The sequence below is a fragment of the Oculina patagonica genome, chromosome 7 (genome assembly GCF_052425735.1).
Source record: "Oculina patagonica isolate OP01 chromosome 7, crgOcupat, whole genome shotgun sequence".
Lineage (NCBI taxonomy): Eukaryota > Metazoa > Cnidaria > Anthozoa > Scleractinia > Oculinidae > Oculina > Oculina patagonica.
Window position 1 is genome coordinate 8,307,594 of NC_135764.1, and position 10,321 is coordinate 8,317,914.

Consider the following 10,321-nt stretch of genomic DNA (forward strand, 5'->3'; position numbering starts at 1 on the left):
CAAAAGGAAAAGATGATTCAGTAAATTTGCGTTTTACACCGATCAGACTAAGATAAAGAGCCGAGTGCATTGCTCCATCTCCGCTGTCCTCAGTCCAACCGTCCACTTTACGCTGTCCACTATCTGTCTTTCGGACTACTAGTGCCAGTTTACTTCCCTACTTATAAAAGCAGTTAGGAACTGTGATAATTTGCGTGAGAAATCAGTCTCGCCATTGTTGTGAAAACATTATTATATCATGACTGAAGACTGCTTGTATAGTTTCTTTTTCCTTTAGTATTTACCGAAAGGGTTTCATTGTGTATCCGTATTTATACCATGCCATAGAAAATACAGCCAATCAGAATTCAGGAAAGACGTTGTATATTCGACGGTATTCAACTCAACCTTCCCATCGTGCGCTGCGATCTTATTCTCGACGAAATTTAGTAAGCCTATGGCATGGTATAAAATAGTTACACAACACTTTCTCGTGGTATACTATGGAATATCCCACTTGTCACTTGTATTTTCTTGGTATACACACTCGCGTAAAGGCTCGTGTGTACACCGAGAAAATACAAGTGACTCGTGGGATATTCCATAGTATACCACTCGAAAGCGTTGCATAACTAGTATGTAGTGACCCAACGTGATCTAGAATAACGCATTTTGTGTTGAGTTCTTTCATTCTTATAACCCTAATCAGGGTCTTCATACTGACACTTCTAGGAGAAGTAAGATCCTGATCAGTCGTTGTTCGATTTAAACGGTTAATGATACGTATACAGGCAATTTTTTTCCTTCTCCTGTTGCTGATCTCTGAAGCATAATCGTGCTGGGATTTTTCCTTTTAGGGTCATTTCATCTTGCACCTGACGATTCGCTTGGAATTTGAAACATGTCGCAATAGCAGGAGGCTTTGTGAAACGTTTCATGCATGGTGATAAAAGACAATTAGCGAGAAAGTATCTTTTTCAACTCCTTAGACAACGAAATAAGATTAATTTGGACTCTTAGCTTTAGGTTTTCCTGTAGACATAACGCTAATTAAAATCCATGTGCCGGAAATCTTGTTTTTGTTCTCTATGCCTTTTCTATATCCCTTTGTTTAGCATAATAGCAAAAATTAATCGCTCGGTATGTTGTCATGAACAGAGACTAAATTATGCACAGCAGTTCAACATTTTATTGACAGACTCATTAGGAAAATGCGTTCAAACTAGATAACTTGTGTATAATGATGAAGGGGGGGGGGGGGGGGGGGGGGGGGGGGGGGGGGGGGGGGGGGGGGGGGGGGGGGGGGGGAGGGGGGGGGGGGGGGGGGGGGGGTATGTTTTAGGGTAGGTATGTGTCGCCCACGTCTCCAAAGTAGCACGTTTTAGAAAAAAGAAATTGCAGTCAAAATGATACCCCGTTCTAGGAACAGGTCAATCTTTTAACAACCCGTTTTCGACTACTGATGGCGTGAAACTTTTGAGCGTTCTAAATATCATGCACCGTTCTAAAAATCGTTTCTTAAATGGTACCCCGTTCTAGATCGGGAGCCCAAAATCACAACCCCTTTCTGCGGCACTTACCCGTAAAGGTACTTTGGGGGAGTACCCCCGGCGGGGGTGGGGGGGGGGGGCTGTAGCTCTGCGCTGTAAGAGCCTTCATGTAGCAAGGCGTTTGATAAGCCGAGATAGCTAATCAATTAAGTCGGTATAAAAGATAGCCAAAGATATGGTGTGCACGTGGGTATCGCACGCGTAGATTGATAATCGTTATATCTAGTTGATCTGGAATGTATGGTTCTTTAACAGAAGAGGTTAAAATTCTTAACCTGAAAAATTAAAGTTCTAGCATTCCTGTACTACAGCTGTGGTACTGCATGTAGTTAGACAATGGTTGGTCAAATTCGTGGAATTGAATTTCCCAAACCTGGCTCTGCTGTATGGCGCACCTGTTTTGTTACTAATATCAAAAAACCCGAAATACGGCAGATCATTATTCTCGTGATTTTTTTTGGAACACTTTTGTGTTTCAATGGCGGTTAAGTTCAGACGTCTGAAGATATTTTAAGCAAACTGAGAGGCAAGAGCATTAAATGGCTGACGCGACCTTTATTCCGTCTTTAATTCAAGGCTCTGTTTTAAGCGTGCCTTTGTGTGTCCAAATGCGGTGAACACCGTTGCATCTTACAGTGAAATTGTTGGTTACTCAGTTCACGAGTCATTTGAAGACAAACTCAGTGAATGATAACTTTAAATAATACATGGAAACAACCGCTATGTACACAGAAAACTGTTACAAAGACATTGCAAAGACAATTTGCAAATTGGCTTATAGGATTGAAGTTAAAACGTGGTGTCAGTTCCTAAGTCTTAGTCGCTCTTGAAAATCATGTCTGAAGTTCCCAAATGCCAATGCCCTCTCTGTTAAAATGTAACAGTTTTAAAATGTTTCATTTGCTCTATACAACCTTGTATAGCTTTTATCTTTACCTTGAAATATCAATTCCAATTACTGAATGATTGTCGGACATTTTGTCAAAATGCTAAGTACCCTAGCTACGGTAGAACTGGGTATCTTGCGTAATGCTCCTTTTGTCTAAGTACGTAGCTTTCTTGCTAGTCATGTTTAATCGGCTCAGACATTGTAAAAAAAACTGTCCTTCCAGCTTTACGTCCTTATCTTTTTGGCGTGTTTTTTAATGTTTGTTCTGTTTTGTTTTGCATTTATTTTAGGTCTTTATCTTGTTACATTAATGAAATTATACGAATAATGCATCAGGAATCTGAAACATATACTTACTTTTAGAAATTTTTCAGAATTTAGGGATTATTCTTTATTGAAGGGGCACGTGTCGGCGTCTTGATTGTATAAAACTAACTCTTTGCTTAAGAGAGGTCACCGGGCCCGGTGGCCGTATTTCAAGGAATGGCACAATCAGTACGTCAGGTCCTTTTTGATGGCGAAAGAAGTGGATGGACAAAAGCTCGTTGTGATTGTCAGAAAAATTTTCTCTAGGTATGAAAGTACAACGCACAGTTGAGAGTATGGGTATTGTTTGCAATAATTAACTTCACATTGAAAATCAATGTGATCGAAGGGGCACCTCGACCAAATTTTCAATGTGATCAGATTTGGAAATGATTAAATTCCATGCACCAATGCTGAAGCGTGTCATGTACTTCACTAACCCCTAAGAAGAACTGCGTGGGAGGCTAGTACTTCACCTGAACGATCCCTTTTTCAGCTGTTGGCAGTTGCCATTCCGGATGTGATCTCTTAAACAACATATGATCGGCGACAGAGAAGTCATTCTGTCCAAAAGAAATCACAAAAAGAGATGAACAATGGGGGCTAGCTCGATAACTCGGCAAAATCTACCAAGTTATATTCATACTGATACTCAGAGTACATTTCGCAAGATGGTGGGCTCAAGAGTAACTGGGAATAATTATTGACAGACCTGTTCAAATTTACCCGAAGAAATTACGACGTCATTGACTAGCGTGCGTCACAAAAATAACCGGTTTGCAAATTTTGCTGACGAAGCGAATATAAATCACCAAGTTCGTTCTGCGTGCTTTTGGAAGAATAAGCTACTAGACACAGGCGGATAACACCGGATTTGGCGTTGTTTTCATCTCCGGATAAACCACTTAGCATTCCGACTGCTTTTTGTCAATAAAATTCTAAAATTAGTCCCGTTACAAGCTGCAATTAGATAAATTTTTGTATGTGCACGAGAGGCTGTGAACGCCCCTGTAATTAGGCTCTCAACAAACACATTTTCAAAGATTGTGCTGTTTTGATTAGTTAGGTGATGAAACCTTCCGTGGATACTCACTGACAACTGTTCAAAGCGTTTTCTGTGTAAATTAAAGCATTTAGTTTTTTTTATTTATTGCCAAATCCCCGTTTCAGCCATTGAGGTCACGTCCTCTGGGTGCAGACATAATATAGACGACATCAGATAAAAACTTCATTAGTGTTTTCCAGAGTGAAGTGTCTTAAGATGACACTAAAAAAATATTGCATTTCAATAGTTTTGTTGTCTGAAAGAACAAAGGTGAAATACTTTACCTCAACTCAAGAACGTGTAAGGGTTTAATCAACCGCAGAAATTGAGCAATGTCATCGTATTAATTAGTCTTTGGCACACAGATGAGACACATCACGTTTTGGACCGCTTCAGTTGCCAAATTTTCATATTCTAGTTTTCAGCCGCGTGTTGCTTGTGCCAGCTTCTTGAATTTCATTTTTTTTTTCGACTTGTTTCTAAAAAAGACGTAGCCTCGAAGACGTGAGAAAACTACGCATTTGAAATGTCTTTTTCTGGTGTGGCGTATGGGTGTGACTGTATGGGTTTGGGGGCGGGAAGTTAGTACGAATGGAATGGGTCCATTTACATTGATTTCCCAAAAGGTTTTCTAAAGCGGCTTATAGATACATACATTGAATGTTTTTTTTTTCTGCACCATTTATAATACTGTACTTATCTGTTTAAATAATATTTCACCTCAATTGAAAGGAAGGATTTCTGTCAATCACAGAATTTACTAATATCATCGATTTATTGATTTGTCATAAGAAAATGAAGAATGGCATGATTTAAACACTGCGATTCAACAACCGCAACAGAATACAGTTTTCCTTACAATAGTTTAGTTCCCTTGCATTTTTTCACTACTATTTCTACGTAAAATGCTTAAATTGCAGTCAGGGATGGACTGATCAGTAATATGATGTCTAAAATTTTTCTGCATGACACTGACTTGTGTTAACGTTAGAATTACTATTTCTACGTTTTTTTTTTATTTTTGCGTTTCACTACCGTTATAATTTGATTTGGTGCTCTGGAGTTTAGTTTAATTAATTTTGAGAGTGACCTTAGCCAACGCTTATTCAGGACAAAAAGGTAAAGATAAAGCCTGCGTCGAGCCAGGTGGCGCATACAGCCCGAGCTTATCCCGGTTTCCGTAACATTAAGCGACCAGGAGTATCTCTACTCCCCCTGGATGGAGTGCCAGTCCATCGCAGAGTTACCCCCAGCATTAATTTGCCGGTACTTATTTATACACCTGGGTAGAGGAGGCGCTGTGAGAGTAAAGCGTCTTTCCCAAGAATCTCAATGACCCGGCCAGGGCTCGATCGAGCCCAGACCGCTCGTTCTGGAGTGCAGAGCGCTGTAACCATTAGGCCACCGCGTCACCCACAATTCAGGACAGAGTGTTTGCTTATTTCATGGCAAAACTGCCATTGTCTTCCTCAAGGGCACAACGTTAACTACTGAAGGCAAATCTTTCTTATCTCAAAATCTCAAAGTTAAACTAAATATTAGCCATTATTGGAACCGCGCTTTTTATAATAAGGATATTTATTGTAAGTAGAAGGCTAAACTGAATCAATCAACGACTTTTATCCTGTTCACTTAAACAAACCTGAACAGCTTTTAAAGTTTGGTGTGAATAAAGCTGTTCAAAGAGTTGTGATCGAGTTGCCGCGAGGAAGAAAATGGTCCTACCAGTTCAAGACTAAACGAGGTAGGCTAAGAACAGGCTGTCCAAGACAAAGCCCTGGGATTGTTATCGCGTAATTTCCCTCTGGTAAGTTATGATTTGCCAACATTCTTTTTAATCAGAATAGCTTGCTGCGGGCGAGTGGAACTACCGCCTACCTTACTAACGAATTTCCTGTTTCCTTCACAACAAAGTTTAATTTGAGCAACATTAATTCCTACTAGTCAGTAGTATTATTCTCTAGTTCTTTCCGGATTGAGTTTTGTAGATCGATGTTTTGCCATTGTCGTTTTTCTGTTTACCAGTTTAAAAATAATTCTTTTCCTTTTAGTTTTCTTCAAAAGTGGTTAAGAAAGTATTTGAAACGTGTTTTTCAGCAAAATCGTACAACTTTGAGTCTAAGGAAACTTGGTCAAGAACTAGACCGTTTCACTCAATTACCATATTAAATCATTTTCTCTATTTTTTATTTCACTAATGAAAATTTTGTTTTTAAAGACGACCGTTTTCCTGAGGGGAAATTGTTATTAACGGTAATCTAGAGCCAAGTTCCTTCTGAGCCTGATGGGCGCTGCGAAAGGAAATGAACGTTCAGATTTGGTTAAATCGTTGAGCCAAGGATAATGTACATTTGGTAGTAATCATGAATAATTTTTCATTCCCAAAATGTTGTGTCCATTATAAGCGCGAAAACAATTCTTCGACAACAAATTGGAGGAAATATTCCTGTCATCATAGAAACTGTCAATGCACAGGCAGACCACCCTATGTGTTCGTAGTTAATTATTGTTGTTGACATGAGACGAACAAAAGAAATTTTGAAATCGATAAGGGCTACTGAAATAAAGCTTTAGAATTAAAATATCTAAACTACATTTCGCTCTAAATATCTCAATAAAGTTCAATGAAATGTTTATCGACTCATGTGAAAGCGCTTAAAACGGCCCGCGCAGGCGAAAAAATACGACACATGAGTCGATAAACATTTCATTAAACTTTATTGAGATATTTAGAGCGAAATGTAGTTTAGATATTTTAATTCTAAAGATTTATTTCAGTAGCCCTTATCGATTTCAAAATTTCTTTTGTTCGTCTCATGTCAACAACAATAATTAACTACGAACACATAGGGTGGTCTGCCTGTGGTCAATGCGGCTAAGAATTGAGTTATTGTTAAGTGGAGGCTAAATGACTTTCTCTCTTTTCTGATTCCTTCAGTTGCAACAATTGGGAAAAACACTAGTTTGACCTCGACTATAAAACACACAATGTTTGCAACAGATGTTATCAGTACCATGTGTTTCTAGTGTTTTCGTAAAAGCTTACTGGCCGGGCTTTAAGTCCCTAAATGACACGAGCCTCTTCAGCGAAAATGAAAACTTCAGTGTCATCGTAGTCTGCAAGTCTAAAGAAACGTATTCCATGATCTATAATTTCTACAGAAAGACAGAGGTAACTTACCGAAATAAGGCACGCAGGGTTGACGTGAGTCGGTCCGGAAAAGGCGTGTGATAATAACCTTATTGACTGAACTTACATCAGACCAAAAGGAAGCTATAAAAGACCAGAATATTATATTTGGCTCTCGGTTGCTGAAGTTCTGTTGAGACATTGACCAGAACTTTTGTTGTACGTAATATTTCAGCATAACCATGCAAGAGAAAAGGCAACTTGCAAACAAATGATATTTCTCCTTAGTCAAGATGACTACGTTAGGTACCAGTGAATTGCAAGGAACAAGCTTCAGCGAAACATGGGTGTTATTTGATTTCCTTACAAGCCAGGGCTAACATCTAGAAGGAATTTTTAGAGCTAACGCCCTTTCTTGGCAATTTGCACAATTGGTTCTTTGTAAAATACTTCGGTTTTGTGTGACACGAACGTCGTCATTTTGCTACGTGATGAATTATACGCGACGAACACTTGATGATATAAGAAATTTATCTAGCAAATAAATGGTTTTATGCACCTTATGAACAATGAATCTGTTCGGGCTTACCGGTCAGGCGATAGTCACAAGATCTGGCAACATTACCCGTCGTGATATATAAGGCAGAGTGGAGCTATCTTCGGCCTCTTGACCTACTGTATGTGAAATCATGTTGAACACCTTTAGGCGCTGATACAACGTAATGAATCGTTATAGTTTATGTAATGTACAGGACAAAAGAATAAAAGAGCATCAGCTACAATGCAAGATAATATTTATATAGAAGAAATCTTCCGCTCGGTAGTGACGTTTTGAGGTTGACTTATGGCTTTTTCCCCCAATGGGGGGAATTGGCCGGGTTTTGGGGTTTAACACTGATATATAGTATTCAGGGTATAATGATTATTGCTTATGGATATTAAACACTATGAGTTCGTTAAAAAGACTTCTCGGGTTCTGTCGCTGGCGTAGCAGTTTAAAATATCATGGATCTTCAGAGCACCCCAGTTTGTATCTCCCTGTTGCAAGGTCTTATACTGAGAAACCTCATACGGACAAAGATGTAAAACACTTGATCAAATGCTTGTCCAAGGATGATGAAGAAAAGCAGATAGGAATCAAGAATCTGACGGAAAATGATGAGATTATCTCTGATAAGAACAGCATCGCGGAGATACTAAACAATTTCTTTATTGACCAGCCCAAGAAATTGACTACGACGCTTGATGGTGAAAGTCTATCAGATTCTTTGTCTTCAATTAAAAGGGGCAGCGCTTGTGAGTTTGATATTCCACCTATCACTCAGAAGGAAACAGCAGAGCTACTTCTATCTATCCCTGCGCATAAGGCAACTGGTGATGATGGTATTAGTGCCAAGTTGCTTAAAATTGCTGCACCTGCCATTGTCCCCTCACTTGCAAAGTTGCTAAACCATTGCTTGCGTACGAAAACTTTTCCAAACGCCTGGAAAGTTGCAAGAGTCACCCCGGTTTTTAAAGGAAATGGGAACAGGAACGATAAAAACAATTACAGGCCGATATCTGTGTTACCGGTACTATCAAAACTTTTGGAGAAACACGTCTGTGATCACCTATGTAAATTCCTGAATGAAAATGGTTTACTTCACAGCTTCCAGTCTGGCTTCAGGAAAAGATTCTCAACCGAAACGGCTCTGATACGGCTCGTGGATCAGATCTTATTTGATCTTGACAGTGACAAGGTAACCGGGATCGTCTTTGTGGACTACAAAAAAGCGTTTGATCTCATTGACCACCAATTGTTGTTAACAAAGCTCGGGGCGATCGGTGTAGGGGAGGATTATCTGCCTCTATTTACTGACTACATGAATGGCCGTAAGCAATACGTAAACATTGATGGATGTCATTCTAGTATAAGGGACATTACTTTGGGTGTACCTCAGGGTAGCATCCTAGGTCCTGTACTGTTTCTTATATTTATTAATGACCTACCCTCAGCTCTACAGGACACTGTGGCAGATATATATGCTGACGATACTACAGTTAGTTATTCCACCGACTATAGGTTAGCACCTTGGGCCGTCAGTGACAGTCTCCAGTCGGATTTGAATAAACTACAAAAATGGTCAGATAACAACAAAATGATTCTTAACGAAAAAAAGACCAAGACAATGCTCGCCACGGGTAAATGGCTTGAGAAAAGAATGGGGCACCAGCAGTTGCAAGTTAAATTAAATGCCACTGAGCTCGATCAGGTGAACTCACAAAAACTGCTGGGAGTCACAATCGACTCCAAACTGTCCTTCGATGAACATATCGATGACCTCTGTAGAAAGGTTTCCCAGCGTATTGCTGTACTGAAAAGAATTAAGAAATTTCTCCCTTTTCAACAAAGGATAGCATATTACAACGCGATGATCAAGCAAGACATGCTCTACGCCTCCGTGGTGTGGTCGTCGTGTTCTCTGGGGAATTTGCAGAGGATTCTTCGCCTCCAGAAACGCGCTGCGCGCGTTATCCTTGACGCCGACACACGAGCGAACAGCATTGAACTTTTCAAGATTTTAAATTGGCTTCCGGTTCATCTCGAGGTTAAAATAAACATCTTAACACAAGTGTACAAACGTATTAATGGCCAAAGCCCATCCTATATGAACGAACTTTTAGTGCCAAACTCTGAAATAAATGAAAGAAATAGTCGATATGGCTCTGTCAACTTGGCCTGCCCCCGTTTCAAACGAAAAACCGAAGGAGGGCGATCATTTAGCGTGAGAGCAACTAGACTTTGGAACACTCTTCCCAATTTCTTAAAGAAAAGTGAGAGTCTACATTGTTTTAAAAATGGCCTAATTGATTTTTACGCATCTAGCCTTAAGGACATTCATCATTTTACAGTTTTTTAATTCTTAATCCCTATTTTTAGAAATTTCTGTATTTTAATTCAAATTTTAAATTGTATATATTATGTAGTTGTAATTTGTAATCCGAGTATATATTATGTAGTTGTAATTTGTAATCCGAGGGCCGCTTGTTTGTCAGTAGTTTTTACTGTTTGCCGTTACCCTCTTTTAATAAAGTTGATTGATTTTGATTGATTGATTAGCTATAACCCATCACATACAATGCCCTTTATAAAAATAATGCTTGTTTATCAGCACCCCAGTTTGTATCTCCCTGTTGCAAGGTCTTATACTGAGAAACCTCATACGGACAAAGATGTAAAACACATGTGCAGAGCCACAAGTTGTCAGTTATCATGCATTTTTGTTAAAATTCCCTAATGGTTTTTGAAAGGTTTGTTAAATGACACGCAAGAGCCCAGGAAGAAAATTGTGTTGGATATTTAAGCGGCGCGTATCGCTCCATTCCAGAATTTACTCGGAACTTTAGGAACACAGCCCAATTTACATGTATGATACCTGATG

At 39.4% G+C, this 10,321-nt stretch overlaps 1 protein-coding gene across 1 annotated transcript in view; it reads left to right on the forward strand.

The window, feature by feature from the left end:
* Window positions 1-10,321, forward strand: part of LOC144661647 (lysophosphatidic acid receptor 3-like) — a 668,415-nt gene that overhangs the window by 277,098 nt on the left and 380,996 nt on the right. The gene's annotated exons all lie outside the window — the stretch shown is intronic.